Genomic DNA, 23,252 nt, shown 5'->3' with positions numbered 1-23,252 from the left:
GACATATCTGCTGCAAAAGGCCTCTTTAAAATGTTAAAATGTATAGCTGTCACCTTGAGGACTAAGAAGGATTCTGGCTGTACTTCTTCCAAGACAGATTTGTTCATTCTTCTCTCAATCCACGTTGTAGTCAATCAATATTCTTAGTCAATACCACAATTCAAAGGCCTCAGTTTTTCAGTTTTCCTTATTCATCGTCCCGTTTTCATGTGTGATAGAAGATACCATGGCTTAGACCAGGTGCACCTTAGTCCTCATGGTGATATCTTTGTTATTAACATTTTGTTGTTTCTATTAAGTACAGTCAAGTTTGTTCAGACTCATAGTGATCCTGTACACGGTTTCTGAGGAGCGATAGGTGAATCTGAATCGTTGACCTTGTGGTTCAAATTGGTCTTGCACTTATCCTATAGCTCCACACCAGGACTTTCCAGAGGTCGTTAGTAGTAGAATTGCCCAGTGCAATATATCCTGTGAGTTCTTAGCAGCTTCCATGGCCACTGATTGTGGATCCAAGTAAAATGAAATTTTTGTAAGCTTTCATATTTATCATAATGAGACTTATTGGTCCAGTTGTGAAAGTTTTGTTTTCTTTATGTTGAGGTGTAATCCATACTGAAGGCTGAATGTCTACCATTTCTCTGTGGTAGGGTGACTCTATGCATTATTTCATCTTTTTCTGTGTGGGGAAGGTAGGGTTGGGAGGAGTAGGTAGGAGTAAGGTAGGTAGGAGTAAGGTGTGAGGGTTAGGACTATGGCTAGGTGTAGGCTGGGCCTAGGACTTCGTCTAGTGTTAGAGTTATGATTAAGATTAGGGTTAGTGTTTGGGGTAAGGGTTGGGCTAGGGCTAGGAGTAAGACTTGATCTAGTTTCTAGGGTACAGTCAGATTTTATTTTTTCTTGAAAATGACTTGAAATTTGGAATTTCTGTAACTACATTATCCCGTGTTTTTACTTTATGGTTTGTTGCTGTTGTTGTTATAATTGTGTCTCTAATTCTCTACTTCCAGTCTCGTAGGTCTGTTTTTCTTTGAGTATTTCCATATCTGGGTCCAGTACAGTGAATAGTGTGTGTATTAGGTTCAGGTTGTTGACTGCTGTTCTTGGTTCTGTGTTCAAAGAACTCCCTTTATTATTTTTTTGTAAGGTTGATCTTTTTTTTTTTTTTTTTTTTACAAATTTTTTTAATTTGTGTTTATCTGAAAATGACCTACTTTGCTATCATATTTGATGAACAATATTTTGAATATAAGATTCTTGGTTAGCAAGATTTTTTCTTTCAGAGTTTTATGTATGTCATTCCATTGTTTCCTTGCATGCATGGTTTTTGATGAGAAACCAAGAGCTTACTCTTCTTGGTTCTTGTTTGTAGGTAAGTTTTCATTTTTCCTGAGCTGTTCTCAGGATTCTTTCCTTGTCTTTGGGTTTGAAAAATCTGATTATAATATGTCTTGGTGTTTTTCTTTTGGAGTATATTCTGTTTGGAGTTCGTTCAACTTCTTGAATGACTATTTTCTCGTCTTTCATGATGTTAGGGAAGTTTTCTTTCAACAACTCTTGGACAATATTCTCTATGTCAGCACTGGCTCCTAGCAACCTTGTATAGAGTTATCAAGGAGCAATTGGTGGGTTTGAACTGCCAACCTTGTGGTTAGCAGTCCAGTGCTTAACTATAGCACCATACCAGGACTCTAAAAATGAATATTGAGAGATTTTTCTTCAAGCTCTTTAATTCTCCCTTCCATTGCTTCGATTCTACTTTTTTTCCCTTTAATTGTATTATCTATTTCTGAAGTCTTCATGTTACTATTCTGGCTTCCTGATTACTGTTTCTATATGTTTCCCATTTAAAAAATTTATTTTGTCAGCTTGTTTCCTGAATTCTTATAAAGTTCTGTCCATATTTTCCTTGATTTCATCTGCAGTTTTCTCAATCATTCTTTCAGACCACTGAAGTTGCCTTATTAGTATTCTTTTGAATTCCTTCTCAGGTGAGGTAGTTCTGATACCATTTTGGGTGTTATGTTTTCTGACTGTATTTTGGTTACTTGTTTGGTGTTGTCTTGTTTCTTCATGTAAGCCACTGTGGCATAGTATTTATATCTCAATGATGATTGATTGTATATTGGTGTGTTCTCAGGTACTCACCACCTGTCTCCCAGTGGATGTGGTAGAGACAGAAACTGTGAACGCAGTTAGTTCTCTGTTCAATGTTTGTGTAGCGTAGTTCAGGGCGGGTTCATGAGCCTGCTCCAGAAGCAGCGGTGCTATGCCCAGAGTACAACCCCAGGAAAAGACTGTATAAGAGGAAATGACACTGGCTGCTAGGCTGGTGAGGTGTGGGAACAAGGGAGAACTGTACCCCATTGCCAACAATCCCCAGCTGTGTTCTATGCCTACAGGCTGCTGTATGGACAACTGTTCACAAAATCCCAAGATGACTGCGCCACTCCACGCCAGACCTCAATCCAGCCGGTTCTCTTCTTAGCTCCCTCTTCCAATAGGCACCCAATCCACCTCTCTGTCTTGTCCCCTGATGCTCAAGGTTCCAGGATCACCATCTGTATTTGTTTCCCTTGGTCTCCCATGTCTTTGCATCAGAGGGTCAGTTCAGTGCATCTGCTTACTCCACCATCTAGCCCCTTGTTGTCCTTCCATCTTCTTTTGATGCTTCCTTCATCATTCAATATTTGACCCATGTTGTTGCTGTTGTCAGGTTCCATTGAGTTGTCTCTGACTCATATTGAACCTATATAGGGCTTCTGAGGTTGTAAATGTTTATGGGCACAGACAGCCTCATCTTTCACTGTGGAGTCGATGGTGGGTTTGAACTGAGGACCTTGTGGTTAGCGGTCCAGTGTTTATCCTCGTTACTTTTTCCGTAGAATTCTTAGTTAGCTCGTTACTTTTTCCATAGAATTCTTCAGTATTGCAACTGGAGACTTGAATTTTTATCTCATTTCTTTCAGCTTGAGCAGTGCTGGGTGTGTTACTCCCTTCTGGTCTAACTGCAGATCTTTGCACATTTCCCTTTACTTTGTCTTCTCAAGCTGTCCTTTAAAATGTTCTGTTCAACTCTTTTACATTGCCTTTTCTTCCATTCAGTTTAGCTACTGCACATTCAAAAGCAGTGTGAAGATACTTCAGAGTATCTTTTGACACTATTTTTTTTCTTTATTTAATGTCTTTTTAATGATTTTTTCAGTTTTTTCAAGTGTGATATCTATAATGTCATCCCACGAGTCTTCTGGTTTTAGGTCATTAGTGTTCATTGTGTAAAATATGTTCTTGAGAATGTATCCAAATTTAGATGAGATATAGTAAAGATCATACTTTGGCTCTTAAACTTAAACTTGCATATGAGCAATTGACGGTCTGTTTCATAGTTGGCTCCTGGCCTTGTTCTGATTGATGATATTGAATGCCCTAGTTTCCTTCTACAACTGTAATTGATTTGGTTTCTCTGTATTCCATCAGGTGAATTCCAAGTGCCTAGTCACTATGAATGTTGAAAAAAGGTATTTACAATAAAGAAATTGTTGGTCTTAAAAAAATCTTATCATGTGATTTCCAGCATCGTTTCTATCATCAAGCTCCAAATTTCCAACTACCAATCCTTCTTCAAAAGATTGAAGTTGTCAAGGACTTCATTATTCTTGGATCAACCATCAACATTCATGGAAGCAGCAGTCAAGAAATCAAACAATGTATTGCATTAGGCAAATCAGCTGCACAAAACCTTTTGAAAATTTTGAAGAGCAAAGATATCAGCTTGAGGAGTAAGGTGTGCCTGACCCAAGTCGTGGTATTTCCAATAAGCTCATGTGCATGCAAAAGCTGGACATTGAATAAGGAAGACCGTAGAAGAGTTGATGCTTTTGAGTTATGGTGTTGGAGGAGAATATTGAAAGCGCCATGGGCTGCCAAAAGAACCAACAAAACTGTTTTTGAAAAAGTGCAGCCAGAGTGCTCCCTGGAGGCCAGGATGGCCAGGCTTCGTCTCTCATACTTCAGGCATATCGTCAGAAGGGACCAGTCTCTGGAGAAGGATATCATGTTTGGTAAGGTGGAGGGTCAGAGGAAAAGAGGAAAATCCCCAGCGAGATGTATTGGCAAAGTGGCAGCATCAATGGGCTCAAGCATGGCAACAATTAGGAGGTTGGCCCAGGACCAGGCAATGTTTCATTCTGTTGTGCATAGGGTCACTATCAGTCAGTACCGACTCAATTGCACCTAAGAACAAGAGCAACAACAATCCTTCTTTGTTTCCAATTTTTGCATTCCAATTACCCGTAATTATCAGTGAATCTTGATTATATAGTTGATCAGTTTCAGACTGCAAAAGTTACTGAAAATCTTCTGTTTCTTCATCTTTGGTGTTAGTGGTTGATGGATAGATTTGAGTATTAGTCAAATTGATTGTTCTGTCTTTCAGGTATATGGGTATTATACTATCACAGACAGAATTGTACTTCAGGATAGATCTTGAAATGTTCTTTTTGATCATTAGTACTGCATTAGTCTTCTTTATTATGTCATTCCCAGCATAGTATATCATATGATTGTGTGATTCAAAATGGCGACTACTACTCCATTTCAATACACTGTGGCTATTGTTGTTAAGTACCGTGGAGTCGGTTCCAACTCATAGTGACCCTGCACAGCGTTTCCAAGGCTGTAAATCTTTGTGGGAGCAGGACACCTCATATTTCTCCCGTGGAACCGCTGGTAGTTTCGAACTGCTGACCTTGAGGTTGGCAGCCCGATTCGTAACCACTACACTACTAGAGCTCCTTATTTCAGTACATTATTATGAAATTCATTTGTTTTGCGGTGACTTCCAATTTTCTGAGACTCATATTTCATACATTCCATGTTTCTATTATTAATGGATGTTTGTAGCTCTCTCTTCTCATTTTGAGTTTTTCCATGTCAGAAAATGAAGGTCACAAACGCTTTACCCCATTCATGTAATTATGACCAACTCTACTTTGAGACCACATATTAGTAGACCATGATGACGTGAATGGAGTACAGTTTTGGGACCTTCATTTGCTGATGGGGCACAACTCAAAATTAAGAGAAACAGCTGTAAACATCCATTAATAATTAGAGCATGTATTGTACAAAATATGAATCTAAGAAAATTGGAAGTTGTTAAAAATGAAATGGAACACATTAGTGAGCTGAAATGGATTGGTTTTGGCCATATTAAATCTGACATGGTTTACTGTGCTGGAAATGACACATTTAAAAGGAATGGCGTTTACATTCATGATCAAAGAGAACATTTCAAGATCTATCTTGATGTATAATGCTGTTTGTAATGGGATAATATCCATATGCCTGTAAGGAAGACCAGTTAATACCACTGTTATTTGAATTTATGCACCAGTCACTAAAACCAATAATGAAGAAATTGAAAAACTTTACTAACTCCTTCAATCTGAAATTGATCAAAAATGCAGTCAAGATTATTGATAATTACTGGTGAATGGAATATAAAGGTTGGAAAAAAAGAAGGATCAGTAGTTTGAAAATATGGCCTTGGTGATATACATGATGCTGGAAATCGCATGATAGAATTTTACAAGACCTATGACTTCTTCATTGCAGATACCTTTGTGAAACAAAAAAAGACACAATTATACACATGCGCTTCACCATATATGAAATACAATTGATTACATCTGTGGAAAGAGAAGGTGGAAAAGCTGAGGAGAATTAAAACAAGTCCATGAGAGCCAAAATATGATATTAAACATATGCCACCTGAATTTAGAGATCATCTCAAGAACAGACACGATGCATTATACATTAATTATATAAAAAAAACAGATGAGTGGTAGGATGACATAAAAAAACAGCACGTAGAAAGAAAGTAAAAGGTCATTAAAAAAAATTTAAAAGGAGAGAGGAAAATAGATGTCAGAAGAGACTCTGAAACTTGCTCTTCAGTATGGGTTGCACCTCATTGTAAAGAAAACAGAAATCCTCACCACTGGACCAATAAATAAGATCCATATAAACGGAGAAAAGATTGAAGTTATCAAAGACTTCATTTTGCTTGGATCCACCATCAATTCTCATGGAAGCAACAGTCAGAAAAATCAAATAGTGTATTGCATTAGACAAATTTGCTGCTCAAGACCTCTTTAAAATGTTGAAGAGCAAAGATGGCAGTTCGAGGAGTAAGGTGTGCCTGACCCAAGCTATGGTATTTTGAATAGCCTCATATGCATGTGAAAGTTGGACAATGAATAAGGAAGACAGTAGAATAATTGACACATTTGAGTTATGGTGTTCGAGAAGACTTTTAAAGGTGTCATGGATTGCCAGAAGTAAAAACAAATCTGTGTTGGAAGAAGTACAGCCAGAATGTTCATTAGAAGCCAAGATGACCAGACTTCGTTTCTCATAATTTGGACATATAGTCAGGAGGGACCAGTCTCTGGAGAAGGACATCATGCTTGGTAAAATGGAAGGTCAACGAAAAATAGGGAGACCCCCAAGGAGATGGGTTGGCACAGTGGCGGCAGCAATGGGCTCAAGCACGGCAGCAATTGTGTTGATGGTCCAGGACTGGGCAGTGTTTTGTTGTGTTGTGCATAGGGTGGCTATTGGTCTGAAATGACTCGATGGCAACTAACAATTACATTGAGGAGGCAACTTCTCATCAGTCTTTACTGTGAGCGCTTTGCAACCTGAAGGGCTTACCTTCCAGCACTATATCCAACGGTTTTCTGCTGCTATACATAGGGATTCTATTGGCCATTTTTTAAAAGAACTAGATCCCCAAGTCCTTCTCCCTGGTCTGTCTTATTCTGGAAGCATCATCTCTGAAACCTGTCCACCACTGGTCATTCTGCTTATACTTGAAATACTAGTAACATAGCTTCAAGTATCACAGCAACATGCAAGCCACTGCAGTACAACAAACTGATAGATGAGTGGTTGACAAAGCTCAGTAGACCCTCATATACATTCACACTTGTTCTTTCTATTTTCTCAGTGTATATACATATTCTCTTTCTTATTATTCATGTACAATCATAGTCACCATATGGAGTTTTTACAACTAAGCCTTGTGTATGCGCTACTAAATTTGTGGATATATTTGCAGTACATTAAAATACATAGGACTCCTGGTGTGGCACGGTAGGATTAGCACTAAACTGTGAACCACAAGGTTGTCAGTTCAAACACACCAGCTGCTCCTCAGGCTTAGTTGTGAAAACTCCTTAGTCATAAGTTACCCTTGAAGAAAGGAGTTCTGGTGCGGTGGTGTATGATAAGCATTGGGCTGATAAGCACATGGTCAGCAGTTCAAACCTATTAGCTTCTCTTAGGAAACCCTATACAGGGTTGCTATGAGTTGTAATCTACTTGACTTGACGCTGCTTAACAACAGCAACTATCTTTATGCAAGCATATCATCAGGCCTTACTTCTACATTTCCAACTGAAACCAAAAACCAAACTCACTGCCATTGAACAAATTCCAACTCATAGCCACAGGGTTTCTGAGACTTCAGATCTTTAGGGAAGCAGATAGCCTCATCTTTCTCCACACCAGTGTCAATGGGTGAGTTTTAATCACCAAACTTTTAGTGACTGGTTGCAAATTGTTCACACCACCCAGGGATCCAGGGCACTAACCCATATTACCAATATTAAAAGTCGAGGCTTGAATTTTTCCTCTCTAGTTGTTTCAACTTCAGAAATGTTGAGTGTGCTCTTCCCTCTTGGGTTTCTAACTCCAGGTCTTTGTAGATTTCATTCCAACACTTGACTTTGTCTTCTTGAGTGCCTTCGAAATTTTCTGTTCAAAACTTTTATCTCCTAATGTCTTCCGTTTGCTTTAGCATCTCTACTGTGGGAAGCAAGTTTCAGAGTCTCTTCTGACATCCATTTTGGTCTTTTCCTTCTTTCTTGTCTTCTCAATGAACTTTTGTTTTCAACCTGTATGATGTTCTTAATGTCATCCCAGAACTCTTCTGGTCTTCAGTCATTAGTATGTAATGCATCAAATTTGTTCTTGAGATCATCTCTAAAGTGAGTTGGGAAATGTACAAGGTCATATTTTGGCTCTCGTGGACTTGTTTTAATTTTCTCCATCTTCAGTCTGCACTTACATATGGTCTGTTTCAGTCTTCCTCTGCTCTTGTTTTGGCTGATAATATGGAACTTTTCCACTGTCTTTTTCCCACAGATGCTGTCAGTTTGATTTCTATGTATTCCATCTGTTAAGGCCCATCTTTTATGTTGTTTAACAAGAGTATTTGCAATAAATAAGTCATTGGTCTTGCAAAATTCTATCAGGCGATCTCTAGCATCATTTCTATCACCAAGGCCATATTTTCCAACTACTGATCGTTCTTTGTTTCCACCTTTACATTCTAATACCCAGTATTAATGAATACATCTTGATTTAACATTCGATCAATTTCAGACTGAAGAAGTTAGTAGAATTCTTTAGTTTCATCATCACTGGCTTTAGAGGTTGGTGCGTAAATTTGAATAATAGTGGTATTAATAGGTTGTCCTTGTAGGCATATGGATGTTATCCTATCACACACAGCATTTTACTTCAAGACGGATCTTGGTATGTTCTTTTTAATGATGTATGTGACACCATTTCTCTTCAATTTCTCATTCCCAGCCTAGTAAGCCATATGATTGTCAGCTTCAAAATGGCCAATACCAGTCCATTTCAGCTTGCTAATGCCTAGGTTGAAGTCCTGGTGTGGCACTGTAGGCTAATGCGCTAGACTGCAAAGTCGGTTTGAACTGCAAGGTTGGTGGTTCAAGCTCACCACCTGCTCCTTGGAAACCCTCTAGAGGGTCGCTATGGGGCGGACCCTAACAACGATAACAACAACAATGCCTACAATATTGATCTTTATGTGTTTCATTTCATTTTTGACAACTTTCAAATGTACTTTAAATATTTCTATGTCTGGATTGAGTTCTGGATGGTGTAGTTACATATGTTATTCTCAGGTTGATGTCTGCTACCACCATAACATTTTTATTTGATGGACTTTCCTATCCTCTTTGGTGCCATTTTATACTTAGAAAACACAGTGCCCCTATTTTGTCATCTAGTATACTATTTTCCAAAGACAGAATGTCAGGAACTGCTGGAGAGGGAGATTGGGCAGAAGTATGAGGTTGCTCAGCATGAGGAGTAAGTTGAGTGTCTGATTGTGTTTTCTCCTGGATTTTAGAGCTAATGAATGGTTATTAGGGTTAACCAAGGGTTTGGGTTATAGTGCCATTTCTTTTCTCCCTTTTTGTCAAAATTAGCTTCATTCCCTGGCTTGACTTGACTTGATTTTTTGCCTAGACTGAAAATCCTGTGTTCCAAGTACAAAGTTGAGGTCATAGCAAAAGGGAGCCCTCAACACAGTTTAAATTATTACATTTTTGCAATATTTTCCAGAAGCCATCAAATAAAAGCCTACACTTTTGCAAATCATGTCCCAGTTTAGCAATTATTCACTTTATGTGGGGTTTTGGCTGACACCGTAATGAAGGTATGGGGAGTGAAATGACTATAAGCTCTAGTATACTGCTGTAAATTCTGGAGGTCCACACTAGCATTTGAGAAGTGGAGCAGTGCTAGGTTGACAATAACCACGTTTCTAGCATTGCTGCTAGAGAATTGGAGACCTTCCCCTGGGGCCTCTCTGGCACTCATATATTCAAGGGAAGGTCTCCATGCGGTCTTTCTGGAAGAAGCCATTATACAATTGTGAGACCCAAGCCTCCATTTTACGTTGTTATTGTGACCACCAGAACCATGCGTTGGTAATTCTGCCTCATTAGGTATTCCCTGCGTCTTCTCTCAGCTTCTCAATAGAGACTTTTGATTTTTCCAGTTGGCTAAGACTGTGTGTGCCAATTATATTTCTTATGTCAATTTTCTCAGTTTTCAGATGAAAATATCATAGAGAAGTGATTCCCGACTCTGCCTGCCTCGGCAACTCCCCAGGACATCTCCAATGATCTCAAGAGATGTCACAACAGTCTCCCCAGACAAAATTCTAATTCATTCATTAATGAAAAGTGGGAATTTTGGAGACAGTAGAGAGGCAGGTAGAACTCTGAGCTGTCACAAAATCCAGCAATGGCAGAACCTTTCATTCTCAGAAAGTTGGAAGTTTCTAGAAATGGCAGAATCTTATCCTTGTGCTGAAGCTCCATGCTCCTCCCTCTTATTTGCAGTGAGAGATGCCCTTGAAAGGTGGGTGACATCTATATGAGAAAAAAGGAAAGAACCTAGCCAATTTGATATTTAAATGAAATTGCTTAATTAGGGAGAATTTGACTCTTAAAATTCAAGGTTATAGGCAGCACTATATTTTCAAGTATAGGAGTCCTGATGTGGCGCTGTGGGTTAGTGCACTGGACTGCAAAATCAGCTTGTGATTTAAGATTAGCAGTTCAAGCTCAGCCAGCCACTCCACAAGGTTGCTATGGGTTGGAACGAACTTGACGGCACTTAACAACAGGAGCATATTTGCAAGAGTGGTGGGCATTGTTTGAAATTATGTCCAGAAGCTGAATGAATGGCATTAGTGTGAATTCTAGAAAGCTAGGCCCTTGGCACGTAAAGGTGACGTACTACTATACAGGAACTTTTTTCAGTATTTAAAGTGGTTGAAGCTTGTGCCTGGTGTCCATCTATCTTCCTTGCCTTTCTCTCTAGGTCTCTGTGTCCTAGCAAAGCCCTCAGCCCATCTTCAGCATCCTACTAAAGACTCTTCTACCCTGTTCCTAAATGTGTCACGTTCCACCAAGTAGATGCAAGCAAACACACTTCCTTAGAACTTTCTGTCTTTCTGTAGTATTTAAGATTGCACATTATCCTAAAATTATTGTTTTTTCTACTTTCCACTATCTTTTCCAAGTGTCCATTTGGCTATCTGACTAACAACTCAAACTTTATATGGACAAAATGGGGCTTCTGATTTTTTTTCCCCCCCCAGTACCACCTTGTACCGTGTCTTGGACAATAGTAACTCAATTGTTCCATTTTCTCACTCCAACAACTTTGTTGTTGTCATTGACTCTTCTTTCTCTGATCCTTCGGCAGATCTATCCACGTCAACCTACCAACTGCCTATCCTAGTATGAACCATCAGATTTTTGAAATTGCTTGTAGTAGTCTACCTGGCATCTCCTCTTTCTACCCTTGTCTCTGGATAGCCATTTCCCATAACAACTCTCACAGTGATCCTTTGCTGCTCAAACTGCTCAGAGTTTTGCCATGTTACACAGAATAAGAACCAAAGTTTTTACAATATCATACAAGATCCCTCCCTTACAATGATCTTGCCCTCTCCTCCCACTGAGTCTCTGACCTGTTCTACTCATCTCTGCCCCCTCCACCACCACTGCGTCTACCTTCCCTACCACTAGGTCACTGCTGTCCTTCAACAAACCAGGCCAGTTCCTGTGTTATTCATTTGGCCTGAAAGCCTCCTTCCCACTGTATTCACAAGGCTGACTCTCTACCAACTTCAAGCCTCATCTCTGGTTGCAAATCTTACTCCCCAACACCTTCACTAACTCACTCTCTCCATTTACTATCTTCCTTTCCTCCATAGGACTTATCCCTTTTTAATAAATATTCTTCCACCAAGTAGGAAGAACATTTCCCCTCGAATGAATCCACAGTAATGCATATTTGATTAATATTCTAACATCCTAGTCTGAGATCCTTCAGTTGTGCGCTTAGTTGGCACTCAATTACTAACCTAAAGGGTGGTGGTTTGAATCCACTCCTAATATCAATGAAGAAAGATCTGGCGATTTGCTTCCATGAGAATTACAGCTCGGAAAACCCTATGGAGCACTTCTACTCTGTAACATATGGGACCAGCATGATTCCGAATCAACTCAATGGCAATAGGTGTGGGTTTTTTGGTTCATTCTAATTTGGAGAAACAGCATTTTTAAAGAGGATGCTTGTCATTCTGAATACATTTATTATTGGTGAATCTTCAACGTATATAAAATTGAAGTGAAAAACATAGGCAGTTTTGGCGGGCAGGGAGATTTATGTGGGGGCGGGATGTGTGTGACTGGAGGGTTTGTCAGGATAGGTTAGGGCATTGTGTGCATGTGATCACCTACACATCTTTTCCTAATCAGGCTTTCTAAACTCTACTCCATACTTACATAATTTTTTTTTTCTTCTTCATCTAAGTCAGAACCTAGAGAAAACCTACCAATTTTCCTCCCAGTGACTTCCTTTCCACGGCAAGCTGTAATCTAGTGGTTTTGTGTAGTGCCATATGCACAGGGAATAAGGATATTGCTTATAAGTTAATTACTTTAAAATCAGGGACCCCCTGTGTTTTTATGAGTTAACACATAGGAAAGGCTTCAAAATGCCCCTGACACACAGGATATGCTATATGTAGCTCCACCAACCTTTTGGTTAGCAGTTCAGTACTTATCCTACAGTGCCACACCAGGACACCTAACGTTACCATCATGACTCTTATATAATACAAACACAAGGGAGCTTCAAAAAGTGCATGGAAAAATCCCATTATCAAATCACTGGGTCTGGGGGCTCAGGACCTTATTTTCAGGGGACACCATGGTCAAATGGCATAACATAGTCCACAGACACAGTGTTCTACATCCTACTTTGGTGAGTAGCAACTGGGATCTTAAAAGTTCCTGAGCGGCCAGCTAAGGTGCAATGATTGGTCTCAACCTGTATGGAGGAAAGAAGAGTGATGGAAATGGACGTCACTTGGAAACAATTAGTCTGATGAACTAATGGAACATGTAAACATCAGTCTCCATGACCCTGAGACCAGAAGACCTAGATGATGCCCAGTTATCACTACCAAGTGTTCTGAAAGGAATCACGTTAGAAGGTCCTGGATAGAGAGGGAAAAAATGTAGGACAAAGTTCAAAATCATAAAAAATGCCAGAAAGAGGCTGGAGAAACCTTGACACTATGGCCCTTGGTTACCCTCCAGGTTAGGAACCGAACTCAGCCTTGTGGCACAATTTTCCATCAAGCAGTACATGGGCCTATAGGAGGGACAACGACACTAGTGAGATGGGCACACTAGTGAGATGGTCAACCAGTTGAGATTAAAAGGGAAACATTTATCTACGGAAAAACTTCCGAAGGGCTGGGAAAGAAGCAGGAATGGAAATAAGAATTATAGGGAGACAGTGGGATCAGTAATGTTACATGGAGGGGATTGTAATCAGTGAAATGAAACGAAGTGTATCATTTGTCGAATGTAAAACTGACAATCTGCTCTGGAAACCTTCAATCAATTCATAAGAAAAAGTTAAAAAAAATTATACACACTCAGAGGGGAGGGCTTCAAACAGTTCATGGAAGAAACTCCATTATCTTTTCATTCCATTTTTAACACGAACTTTTTGAAGTTAAATTGGAAAATGAATACATTATCTTTGTATCCCATTTTCCAGACTTTCTGAAGCCCTCTCATATATAAGATAACATAACAGATTATAATTATTGTTAATGTTTTTTATGATTAGTCAAGCAACTAAGGATTAAATGTGTAGATTTTTCCTTGTGAATATTTACAATAACTTTTTCCAACATATGCCATCCTGGATCGCAACAAAACTAAGAAAACAACATAATTTAACATGTAATCTCAGGACTCTACCCCAGAGTTTGTAATAATATTATTCAGTGCCCTTATGAAATTCCCATCCCCAGACATGGGACCATAAAAGGCCTTAATTAATAAATGTTGCAGTTACCTTCTGAAAATACAGTCAGGTTTACCAATTAATTTTACTGGACTAAGTCACAGGTAAGCATTCCAAGGCTGCTGATTAAAATCAGAGCATATTCTGCATATGGTGAAGGAAATCATTCTGTAGGTATTTATAGGGAAGAGCATATTTTACCTATTAATTTGTTAAATTTGACATCAATCATTCTCAGAAGTTTGCTTCACATGACATAACTTGTACAGCCTCAAACCATGATGTGCCAAAGTTAACAACAATGTGTTTTGTTCCACATACCACTTACAAATCTTCCACACTTTTCAAGGTCATAACCCCTGCTCTATTCTATGGAATGAGCACTGGAGTGAGTTAGTCATCGCTTTGCTTCTAATTAGCTAGATAAATGTGTGGACAAAACCTAGTTCTTGCTACATCATTTCCTTCAATTTTAACAGGAGAATCACAAAGAGACTATCATTTCCTCCTTTATAGTAAAAAATCTTTTATCACAAACATTCAAACATGCTCACACATAGTCTATCTCTCCCTCTTTCTTTGCCACAACACACACAATTAAAATTATTGTAGAATAATTTTACATTGACCTAAGAATTGCAAAGATAGGACAGAAGGTTCCCATATAGCCTCCATCTAGCTTCCTCTAATGTTGCTGTTGTTAAATGCCCTTGAGTCAGTTCCAACTCATAGGGCCAAACTCAGTCTTGCTACGTTCCAGCCCATTGCTGATACCACTGTACCAATCCATATCGTTGGGGGTTTTCCTCTTTCTTTCTGACCTCCAGTTTACCAAGTATGATTTCCTTCTCCTGGGTCTGGTCCCTCCTGATAATATGTACAAAATATGAGAGATGAAGTCTGGCCATCCCGGCCACCAAGGAGCATTCTGGTTGTACTTCTTCCAGCACAGATTGGTTTGTTCTTTTGGAAGTCCATGACATTTTCTGTTCATATCTTTTACTTTCTTATTTCTTCCATTTGGCTTAGCACCTTTATGTTGGAGAGCAAAATTCAGAATCTCTTCTGACATCCATTTTGGATTTTTCCTTTTTTCTTGTCTTCTGAATGACCTTTTGCTTTCTTTCTGGATGAAGTTCTTGATGTCATCCCACAACTCTGCTGGTCTTCGGTCCTTAGTGTCTAATGCATCAAATCTGTTCTTCAGATGATCTCTAAATTCAGGTGGGATATGTTCAAGGTCATATTTTGGCTCTCGTGGACTTGTTTTCATTTTCTTCTGCTTCAATCTGCAGTAGCATATGAGCATTTCATGGTCTGGTCCACAGTCTGTCCCTGGCCTTGTTTTGGCTGATAATAATGGAGGTTTTCTACCGTCTCTTTCCACAGATTTAGTCAATTTGGTTTCTGTGTATTCCATCTTTTAATCTTGTTTAAAAAAGAGGTACTTGCAATAAAGAATCACTGGTTTTGCAGATTCTATCATGTGATCTCCAGCATCATTTTTATCACCAAGGCCATATTTTCCCACTATTGATCCTTCCTCTTTGTTTACAACCTTTGCATTCCAATTGCCAGTAATTATCAATACATCTTGATTCCATGTTTGATCAATTATAGATTGAAGAAATTAGTAAAATTCTTCCATTTCATCATCACTGACTTTAGTGTTTGGTGCATAAATTTTAATAATAGTGGTATGAACTGGTCTTCCTTGTAGGCATATGGATATCATCCTATCACAGACAGCGTTCTACTTCAAGACAGATTTGGATATGTTCTTTCTGATGATGAATGTGATACCATTCCTTTTCAATTTGTCATTCCCACCATAATAAATCATGTGTCAGATTCAAAATGGCCAACTCACTAATGCCTAGGATATCGATGTTTATGTATTACATTTCATTTTGACAATTTCCAATTTTTCTAGAGGTATAGTTTGTACAGTCCATGTTCTGATTATTCATGCATGTTTACAGCTGTTTCTCTTCATTTTGAGTTGTGCCTCATCAGCAAATGAAAGTTCCTTTGGATCTACTCCATTTGCACCATCAAGGTCAACTCTACTTTGAGGAGGCAGCCCTTCCTCAGTTGTATTTTCAGTGCCTTCCAACCTGAGGTGCTTATCTTCCAGCACGCTATCTGACAATATTCTGGTGTTCTTCATCATGTTTCAATATTCAAAATTCTTGTTCTGACAGTGTTCCACTGCTGTTGATAAGGTTTTCAGTGACTAAATATTCAGCAGTAGTCTGTCTCTCCTTCTTCCTAGTCTGCCTACATCTGGAAGCTCAGCTGAAACCTGTCTACCATGGGAGGCCCTTCTGGTATTTGAAATAACTGTGGCATAGCTTCCAGATTCACAGCAACATGCAAGCCACCACAGTATGACAAATTGACAGATGAGTTGGTGGTTGTTCATCTTAGACTCTCCAAAAACCCTCAGGCCTGATGGCTGGGATGATAGTAAGGTGAGAAAATTAAGAGATAGCTTATATTGGATGTCTAATCTCAGTTCTATGAGGGCTTCATGGGTTGAATCATTTCATCCTCAGTATAGATCTTTGGGGAGTCCTGGTGTGGTGCTGTATGATCACTGAACTGTGACCCACAAGGCAGTTCAAACCCAAATTGACAATGACCTCTCTAAAGTTAAAACAAGAACCTTAGGAGGTGGTGCGTTTACATTGATGAGGGAGGAAGAACTCAGAAAAAGAGGATGAGAAGGGTTGCACAATTTGAAGAATGTAACCACTGTCACTGAATTGTACATGAAAACAGTGTTGATATGTGTATGCTCTGTTTTATATTCTAAACAAAAAATAAATTATACACACACAGGCAGGGGAGGACTTCAAAAAGTTCATGGAAGAATTCCATTATCTTTATATTTAATTTTAACAGGAACTTTTTGAAGCCCTGGTGCTAGACTGCTAACAACTGCAAGGTCAGTGGTTCAAACCTCCTAATCGTTTCTGGAAGCCCTGTACAGGGTTGCTATGCGTCGGAACGAACTTACTGGCACTTGACGACAACAGCATGTGTCTCTAAAGATCCCTGGTGGTGTGCAGTGGTCAAGTGCTCAGCTGTTAACCAAAAAGTTGGTGGTTCAAATCCAAAAATTGCTCTGCGAGAGAAAGATGTGGCAGTCTGCTTCCATAAAGGTTTATAGCCTTGGAAACCTTTATGGGGGCAGTTCAATTTTGTCCTTTAACATTATTATGAGTTGAAATCTACTCAATGTCAATGGATTTTTTTGGTTTATTTATTTTTAAAAATAGGTAATATTAAGGAACTTGGTAGGGATTTTTTAAAATAGAATAATCACATACTTAGAACAGACATTATTAATGCTCACCCCAATAAAAAATTATCCTTCCTCCTGGGTCCATGACTGAACTCTATTTCCCGCTTCTCTTACATTTGAATGAGACTGTGTGAGAAGTTGTGGCCAAAGGAATGTGAACAGAACGTACACCACTTCCAGCCCTGGTCCATAGCATCTCCATGATTGCTGTTTCATCCATGGCAAACTTGAAGGACATTTGTTGACTGTGATAGCATCTCAAGATAGAACTGTCCCGGGTCCCTGAATGGGCACATGCACCAGAGTCTCCCCATGCATCCTCTCCTCCCTCTGCTCCTGTTGGTCATTTTGTCTGTCTTGTATACAAATAATAAGCTGTTATGGTTGTCAATCCGCTGAGATTTAAAGTTGGTTTATTAGAGTATCTTAACATTAAATGCAGTAGTGCTGAGCAACCTAGGTAGAAAAATTACTGTGAAAAGGTCCATATTGATTCTAAACAGATGTAGAGTTGATGGCAAATCAATGAACAATTGTTTCCAATATGTACCCACTATATGCCTGTACCTCAGGATCTGTTTCCTGAAGCTGTTTGCTGTGCATTGATGCTTTCCACTGTAGAAGTCAAAGATAGGTTGAATTTATGACTTTATGGCTAAGCAAAGTCATAACACCTGAACATCAACCTCCTCAGTCCTATACTGGAGCTGTGTTGCCAGGTGCCATCAAGTCGGTACTAACTTTCTCTTATTCAAACAAACCAACCAGCCCATAACTATCAAGTCAATTCTGATCCATGGTGATCCCATAGGTTATAGGCTTTTCTTGTCTGCAATCTTTATGGAAGCAGATCACCAGATTTTTCTTTCTGAGTACTTTCATACTGCCAACATTTAGGCTAATAAACCAAAACCAAACCCAACCCAGTGCTGTTGAATTGATTTCAACTGCCCTAGGGTTTCTGAGACTATAGGTCTGTCTCCCCAGAAGTGACTGGAAGCTTTGAACCACTGACCTTGCAGTTAGCAGTTCAATGCTTATCCATAAATCTCATAATCTGCTGCAAAATTCCTCTTTATAGTGTTGAAAAGGAGTCTGTGGTGTGGTGCTATGGGATAAAGCACTGGAAGGAAAGACCAGTTTGAACCACAAGGTTGGCAGGTCAAATTCATCCTGTGCATTCTACACAGGATTGCTATGAGACAAAAATGACTCGATGACACTTAACAATAACAACAAAGGTCATCAATATTTTTCTCTTCTTCCGAAATAACACAAGGGACTTAAGACTGCTTAAACTATAGTCAACTTTGTCATTTAGTCTCAATCTTACATGTCATTATTTTTTAGGATACATAATTTTAAAACTTTCTAAATTATTCAATTGTTATTATTTTTTTGGAGTGAATGCATCTTTATATTCATGCCTCCTTCATCACCATTAACTTTTGTATCTCATTCCATCATACCGAATTCAATTTTTTCTTCAAGGAATATATCTTTTAAGGACTTGGTTTTTTTGTTTTTTGTTTTTTGCTGAGTAAAAATGTGATGATGGTCCATAGTCTTCTAACTTGGCAGATACTTTCTCTCAACTTTTCATAGATTTCCTTACTAATGGTGAAAATCAGCTGCCAGTTTAATTATTATTTATTTTTATGTCATGGATCTTTGATTTCTAGTTGATTTCAAGATGTTCTCGATGTCTTTGGTTTTCTACAGTTTCACAATGAAATGTCTGAGTGCCAATTTAGTCACATTGATCCAGGTTGGAACTTGGAGGAGAGGAGCTCTTGAATTTGAATATTCATCTTTTTCATCAGTTCAACAGTCAACCCCTTTTTGTCTTTGAATTGTATCTGTTCCTTATTGTGGCATAGTGAATGAGCTAATGTCTCTTCTAGCCATAGTCTGTAACTCCCACCAAACAGTGTTTCTGCTCTGTTGGGTCTGGGTAAGACCTGGCAGGAGGAGATACTGATAGGATGACATAACTCAGCTGGAGATGTTAGAAGATTCACTGTAATAGCAAAAATTGGGAAATTCTAGCATGTGTTTAAAATGCTCCATTTCAGAAGCAGGAGGATTTCATCAAAACTACAGTCAAAGAAGAAGAGTCAGAAGTGGAGTGGGTGCTTTGGACCCTGAGATCCCTGCATATTGAATCTCCTCGACCCAGGGACAGGAAACGGTGACAGTGGAGGAGTGGCAGAGGAGCAGCAGAACCAAGAGCCAGAGCAGGGGGCAGGGAGTGGACTTCCCAGCCTATAGAGCAGGGATGGGGAAGCTTTGTTTCTGCCAAAAAATTATAGCATTATTCTCGTGCCATACAAAATTATCAACTTAAAAATTAGCTTGCTATATTTGGTCAAACATTTAATTAAGTCACCCTTAAGTCCTGGTGTGGCACTGTGGACTAATGTGTCAGACTGCAAAGTCATTTGAACTGCAAGGTCGGTGGTTCAAGCTCACCAGCTGCTCCTTGGAAACCCTATACAGGGTTGCTATGGGTCAGAATCTACTCAACGGCACTTGACAACAACAATGTGATAGCTGAAACTGTGGTTGCCTTAGCAGCGCCAGACCAAATGATTTCACAGGCCTACTACGGGTCCATAGTCTGGACATTCCCCACACCTGCCATAGAGCAGGGAAAGCTGAGTGACTTTGGGCAGACAGCTTGCATGTAGAGTGGGGTGCCTATGAGCACTTAAATGGGAGAGCTAGGTTTGCTTATGCATGAAGCTACACCCGAGTACCTTCAGGTACGCCACCTTATAGTGGAGTGATGGGGTGATGTATCCTGTGGGCACTTAAAAGCAGTTGACTGGAGCAACTGTGCCCTGAGCATTTGTGACTCCGAATGAGAAACAGTTAATTTCCCTATTAAGCCCCGTTAACGCCGACTATGGCATCTATGTGGTCACGGCAATGAGTTACTGAACCCAGCATGAGTAGAGAGAGCTGTGGGAGGAGACGCTTGGCTCATTTTTTTGCACTTGTTCTTTGAGTAACTCCTATTGGGTATGTTGATCTTACCTGTCACAGCCTCTATTTCGCTTAACTTTTCTTTTGTGTTTTTTATCTTTAGAACTTTCTATGCAGCATTCTGGCTGTTTGTTTCTCAGGGTCAAATTCTAGTTAATTACTTTTCCCTTTCGGTGTTTCTAGTAGGGTTTTGGGGATTCCTAGTGTGATGCTGTAGTATAAGCACTGGACTGTGAACCACAGGGTGAGTGGTTCAAATCCACCAGCTGCTCCTAGGAAACCCAGAATAGGGTCACTATGAGTTGAAATCAACTCAAAGACACTTAACAACAACTACAGTAGGAGTCCTGGTGTGGCGCTGCTGGTTAATATGCCAGACTGCAAAGTTGTTTGGATTGCAAAGGAGTTGGTTCAAGCTCACCAGCTGCTTCTTTGAAACCCTATACAGGGTAACTGTGGGTCGGAACCTTACACAACAATAATTAGTTATAAAATTAAGTGACTATATAACCTTATCTTTCTTTTATTTCTGGATGTTCTGCTTTGTCCCCCTACATTTCCTCAGTTATTTTTCATAAATAGCTTATTCTTAGAGTTTCTGTTCGTTTTTTTATTCTATTTATACTTACTGATTTCATATTCTCTTCAAGAATGGCATTTTCTTTTAAAAAATCTTTCTGGTTTAACTGTGCTTTTTTTAAATTACAAAGATTCTTATAAATGATAGATGATTGCCTTTTAATGTTTTAAAATTTCATCTTTAGTAGACCCTCTGTTTTATTATTCCATAAATACACTTTATGGTATGAGTTACGGGATCATGTCTCCAGAAGCATTTTGTGTTTTCTTGGTCCAAATTGGTAGTAGAAATCTGACCCCAAATCTATGTGAATCCCAGGTCCAGGAGCTAAAACTCTCAGATGAGTAGCATCCTGTCTCCAGAGCAGTTTAAAAAACACAAGGAATCCAAGTGTCTTCTTATGTCCCTCTGTTTGTGGGTACATTTTTATGTGTTTCAGTTTTTCATTGAGATGTTGTCCTTTGGGATTTTACTTCCGACTTTTCATAATAGTCATAACGCCCTTGTTCCTATTTGGGTACTAAAACCCAATGCTGAAAATGACAAAGTAATATAACCGTTGCTACCCCCCACCCCCAGGCAGCCACAGAGCTGGCACGGGTTTGGATTGTAATTCTTCTACATTTCTGTCACTTACATTTCTTATTACCATATACACCTAAACTAGTTTTTCTTTTCAGAATGTGTAGATATTTTTCACAAGTTTTTTTTCCTGCTATCTTTGTCAGTCATATTGCTGGAATCAGAGGTTTTAATAACTTTAGTTGGTTTATTTCCATCCAGTCTTGCAATTCTCAGACCTATTTTTACAATTACAGTCAGAGAGATCATTTTGAAATGCAGATGTCACTCCCTAATGTAAAAATATGTCATGGTCCTTAGGTAAAAGACCAAATGCTTAACATGACTCTAAGTTTAGCCAAGATGTAAATCACACCTACTTCTAAAGCTTCAATTCTAGCATTCTTAACCTCGTTCGTTATATATTGCTTTAAAGGCTTGTTTTTCTGCAAATGGGTCATGTCTTTTCTCCCCTGAGAGCATCCCCATAAGCTGTACTTTTTGTTTAATTCCTCCCCTCTTTCAACATTACCAATTTGTACTCATTCTTCTGGTTACTGGTTAAATCCTACTTCTTAGAAAAAAATCTTCACCTGTCCTCTCTGTACACCCTGACAGCATGTGTGTGTCTCACTTTCTAATATCCCCAATCTTGTAACTATTGTTCAAAGTCTATCTTTCTGGATCAGTGGTAAGTTTCATTGAAGGTGAGACTTTGTCTATCTTGTTCACTGTTTCAATCAGGGTGGTATGGCAATTGGATTAGAATTTGTCATATAAACCAAAACCAAACCAGTTACCATGGACCAGTCACCAGTCTGACTCCTGGTGACCACCTGTGTGTCAGAGTAGAACTGTGCTCTTGAGAGTTTTCAGTGGATGTGAACTTTCAAAAGTACATCACCAGGCCTTTCTTCTGAGACATCTCTGGGTAGACTCAGACTTCCAACTTTTTGATGAGTAGTAGAATGCTTATCCATTTTGATGACAGAACAGTGCTTCAAGGAAATGTTTCTCTTATAAAAAACAAAAAAAATATTGAAAAGTTTTGGGAGCACTCTGATTCTTGAGAAGTGAAGACACAATTGAAGCAGATACCAGTTCATCTTTCAACTACAGCATCCCACAGAGAAGGCTGTGAGCCAACAGCAGGCCAGAAGGGAGAGAGCCAGGCCAGGTTTACAGGACCTAAGCACAGGCAAGGTAATGTGATTCAATCAATGAGAATGCTTGGGCGAGACAAAGGAATCTTTTAAAGATGAACAGGAATAATTTTCTATTTCTTCTGGATCAGTGACCTCCAGGAGGACTGAGAGAAAAACTTAGGCCACGCTTTGTGGTGTTGTCAAAGAGCAGGTCATCTTGTCATCAAACACAAAGTAGGCATGCAATCACTGAACTATGAATCAATAATACAATTTAGCTTTCATAACCATTGTGTCAAGATACTTCTCAATTGCGATCTCAAAAGCCATTTATTTCAAGATTTAGGTGTTCATTGACTAGAAGACCAGAATTTGTAATTGGACACAGGCGTTTTTATGAGCACATGGCATTCAATTCTATTTTCTTTTGACTTTTAGGTTAATCTTTGATAACCTTTGAAGATAATATCCTTTCATGCTAATTTTCACTTCTACTACAGGCTACAGAAGCGAGCCACTTGCCAGCAGTGGGTTGTCTTGGTTACTTTGCTTTCATCCTCCCCTTCCTCTTTATGTATTTACTTATAAGTGGAGGCAGAATGAAAGGGGAGAAGAAAGCTAACTAATGACCTTTCCCCATCAAGTGTATCAAGGAGATAAAAATACAAAGCCAAGGAGATGGTGTGCAAAAGAAAAAAATAAAACAGATATTTCAAAGGTGATTTAAAAGGAGTCCCTGACTTATCAGTCTCTGATATATGCATGTAAATGTTGTTGTTGTTAAGTGTTACCAAGTCGATGCTCACTCATAGTGACCCTTTATAGGGCTTCTGAGGAGCAGCGGAGGGTTTAAACCATCAAACTTAAGGTTAACAGTCCCGTGCTGATCCTATAGTGCCTCTCTCTCTCTCTCTCTCTCTCTCTCTCTCTCTCTCTCTCT

Source organism: Chrysochloris asiatica, unplaced genomic scaffold (genome assembly GCF_000296735.1).
Source record: "Chrysochloris asiatica unplaced genomic scaffold, ChrAsi1.0 scaffold00018, whole genome shotgun sequence".
In the NCBI taxonomy this organism is placed as follows: Eukaryota; Metazoa; Chordata; class Mammalia; order Afrosoricida; family Chrysochloridae; genus Chrysochloris; species Chrysochloris asiatica.
The sequence above is the reverse complement of the archived record's forward strand: the minus strand, read 5'-3'. Positions refer to the sequence as shown.